The sequence below is a fragment of the Macadamia integrifolia genome, unplaced genomic scaffold (assembly GCF_013358625.1).
Source record: "Macadamia integrifolia cultivar HAES 741 unplaced genomic scaffold, SCU_Mint_v3 scaffold2409, whole genome shotgun sequence".
Taxonomy (NCBI): domain Eukaryota; kingdom Viridiplantae; phylum Streptophyta; class Magnoliopsida; order Proteales; family Proteaceae; genus Macadamia; species Macadamia integrifolia.
In genome coordinates, this window is record NW_024868697.1 from 27,300 (window position 1) to 31,481 (window position 4,182).

Genomic DNA, 4,182 nt, shown 5'->3' on the forward strand with positions numbered 1-4,182 from the left:
TGGGTTCTTTTGAACCGGGTTGGGCTATCTGGTCTTCTAAGCGATTTCTTCCGAATTGGGCTGGGCTATCTGGTCTTCCAGGAGGTTCTTTCAAACCGGGCTGGGCTATCTGGTCTTCCAGGTGGGTTCTTTTGAACCTGGTTGGGCTATTTGGTCTTTTAGGGGGGTTCTTTCGAAGCGAGCTAGGCTATCTAGGACGGGGTCAATGAGATTGGACCATCTGGGGCCGGGTTAATTATGTCTTTTCTTGATTTTTCCTTGATTCTTGATTTTCGGTTCAGAATTTGATTTTTGATTTTGATGTTGATTTGGAATTTTTTATTCTTGATGCTTGATCTGGAATCTTAAATTTTTTATTTTTTGGAGAAAAATTTTATAAAAAATGAGTCCCCTCCCTTGTTCATTCTTCATTCTAACTTTTCTGAGTGAAGTGAGTTCCTAGAACCCTTTGGTTTTTCTTCAAGTTTTTTTCTCTTATTCTTAGTGTTCTTCTTTTTACTCTTGGAGTTCTTGAAGATATTCATCTTGTTCTTGAGGGATGAGCTATTTGGAGAATTTGACATTCTCGCGGGCTTTCATGCATATTGGAAAACTTTTTAGGGCTTTTTGTAATTTTTAAATGTTTTAGAGGATTTTTGTAATTTCTAAAAATATGGTCGAAAGGAGGAAGAGGAAGACTCCGGGAGAGGTTCAGCTCGAGAGTTGCAGTAGTCTTTCCCCCAGGGATGAGGGCCGGGCCGATTGGTATTCTGGGAAAACCCTTCACAACAGCCAGAATCACATCTGCAACTCCATATGGGGTTCCTGGGTAAGTCTTTACATTTCATTCCTTATTTTGATAATCTTTTATTCTTGTTTTGTATTGTTTTTACTGCTTTTTTCTTTTATTATTCATTTAATATTTCCATTAGCATGAGGGGAAGAAACCACCTACCTTGTCCTCCTATAGCCACCCAAACATGGTTCAGTCCTGGCATAGGATGCTCCCTTGTAGGGTGAAGGAGATAGTTGATGATACTTATCTATGCCGGCTAGCCCTTGTAGAGACCCAGAAGTTTAATCCAGCATTAGTGGGGGCCTTGATGGAGCGGTGGTGGCCGAATACACACACTTTTCACCTTCCTGCAGGCGAGATTACCATTACGCCTATGTGCTTCTATGCCTTGATGGGCATTCCATTTGGGGGTAGAACCATGACCCTAACCACAGGATTCCTGACTATCGAGGAGTTCACAGATCTGATCGGTATCACCATTAAAGCCGGCCAGACGTGCATCTGCCTAGGGGAGATTAGTGCCCGATGGTGGAAAGTCGGCCTAAGGGAGAATCCAGGCAACATGTCTTAGATGGCAAGTTCCTTCCTTCTGTTTGCCGTGGACCAATGCCTCTTTAGTGACCTCCGAGGGGTAGTAGATATCCGCCTGGTGTTCTTCCTCAACAATCTTCTCACAGTAGATACCTGGGACTGTGGCAGAGCCGCCTATGCATACATATCTCCTGCAGTCCCTGGACCTGCTGTCCTACGGGGATAGGGGCCTCCAGGGGGTAGGCTACATCATCCAGGTGACTTTCCTTCTCATATCTATTTTCTTTCAGTCATTTGGTCTGAACTTTCTTACTTTGATTTCTTGAAACAACCCTGGTGTTTTGAACATCTAGGAACAATAACCCCTAAATTGAGGGATCCTAAGTCATTCTTCTTCCCCCTAGCCACAAAATAGGGAGATAACCAAGTGGTCTGGGCCTGACGTCATCTTCCGGGGATCACCATTCATTCTCTTTTGAAATTTTATTCGCATGGCACTATACTTACTCTTCCTTGGTTTTGTAGGCTACTTGGAGACCATTCCATGACCTGGTGTTTTCGAATTCTGAGAGGGTCGACTGGGTTCTTCAACTGTCTGCCAACCGAGTCCTTTTCTAGGGCCTGTGGGGCCATGCCTAGTACTTAGGAGAGAGAGTAGTAACCCAGTGGTCAGACATCAATTCACGTCCTTCTCCTGGTCTTCCTCCATCTACTATGTATTGTCTAGAGATTGTCCCTGAAGACGAGATGAAGGACTTAGCTAATGGAGTATGGGAGGACTCCTTTCTTGATCCGGATAGGGACTACGGAGCCTTCTTGGAGGAGGAGATAGTATGCACCCCTCTTGGTCCCAATGGTCCAGTGGTATGTTGCCCTTTCTTGCTTATTACCTACAGATTCTTCCTTAATATAGTCTTGATTGATGCTCTTTCAGGGGAGAGTGAGACATGTAGATCCTTCTACTGTTCGGTCGCATGTCAGTGCTATCTATCCTTCACAAGCAGGGCCCTCTACCAATGCTAACGGGTCTCTCAGAGTTGCTATGTCCTTTTTCATGGCTACCCTGCCTGGACCTATCCCAATATGGCCAACCCCAGTCTCCCTCATCTTCTGGAGCCGAACACAAATGTAGACGCTTCCCTTAGGCTGCCTATTCCTTATGATTATGTGAGTAGCTAATCATTTTCCAATTAACTCTTGACTTCCTCTGGCTGATATGCTCTTTCTCAGATGTCCCCGGAGATCTATGCTGAGATTAGGAGGATGCACTATGGCCTGTGCGAGGTGATAGTTGCCAAGGATCGAGAGAATGCTCAATAGGGTGCATTGATTGAGGACCTGACCCAAAGGCTAAAGCAGGTTGGAGTAGCATCTGTGGACTCCCCGGAGCTTCATGAGGATGGTTCAGAGTATGGTTTAGATGAAGGCTTTTGACCCATAGGGATTTGTTCCTACATTTCCTGCAAACACAAACACATGGATATTTTCTTCTTTTTTTTTCTTTCCCCCCCTTCCCCTTGTTTGTTCATTATTTTATTTCAACATCTCTATGAAAACTTACTTTTGGCACAAAAGAAAATCTTTCTTCCTCTTTTTTTTTTCTATTTGCTTACAATGCTTAGGCACAATCAATTCCATAACTTAAGTCATAATTAGAATAATCAGGATTACACGAGAATCCAAATACTTCCTCATTCTATTACCAAGTGAATTACATGAAAAGGGGGACCACCTTCCTACCATAGACGGGATAGGTGAATAACAAGGTGGGGAGACAATTCTTAAGGTGGGTGAAAGTTTACTAACTCTTTTGGGCCCATTTCCTTGAGCCCGTATTGTCAGCTGATGTATATAGCCAAAGAAAAGGACGTGTGTGTCAGTCCCATCAGTCTGACATAGTTGTGGCCAGGGGTCTTCATCAAAAAAATCTTCTTGTGGCTTCCCTAGGCACCTCCATGCGATATCATGCACAGTCCTTTCCTACAAGTACTTTTCCAATCGGTGATAAGGTCAAATTTTGGAACTTCTCTCTTATCCCGGTAACAAAAAACTCTGAGTGGGTTTCCCCTTAATGGTATGGTGAGCTTTAGTTTCTTGAAGAGGCAAATTTGAAAAATAGCAGGACTTCCTTGATAATGATCTAGTATGATTTTATGGCCATAGCTCATATCATCAAATCCCTTGAATGTTTCTGCAAGATCCGTAGGGACGATGTCACCTCCCTTCTTCAACTATTTTACTACCTCAATCAGAACAGATGGTGCACGATGCCCGGAAGCATGGAGAACATAACGAGCTATCATGCAAAGTAAATAAGCATCCAGTGATTGCTGCTGATGGATTCCTCCCGTTGGTAGATATTGGATGAACATCTGAGCCACCTTCACAATGTCGATCTTCCCATACCTGAAAAACTACTTTACTTCTTCTTTCCATCCGAAGAAATGCTGAATTTCCTCTAAGAAATCTTTCTTCAAAGAGGGTTGGAACAAATTTCCTTTGGGTGGACATAGCATACAGACCCAAAATTCTTCAAGAGTTGGGTAAATCTCTACTAATCCAAACCGAAATATATACAGGTTGGCATCCCAGTGTTGAGGTACTTGCCGGAGTAATTGGTGATGTAGCTTCACACATCCGACTTGGCCAAGAAATGACACATTCATGTATTCCAGCAATCCTGGTGCTCTTATATTTATATCCAAGGTCCATTTTCTCAACATCTTATCCAACGAGCCCATGAATTTTCCTGAAACCCATACAAATAACGAGATATGGTGATTTATCAAAGCCTTACTTATTGGCTAATGATTCAAACAAGACTTTACCACTGTTGCATCAAGCTCTTCTTTTTTTTTTTTTTGTTTTTTTTTTTT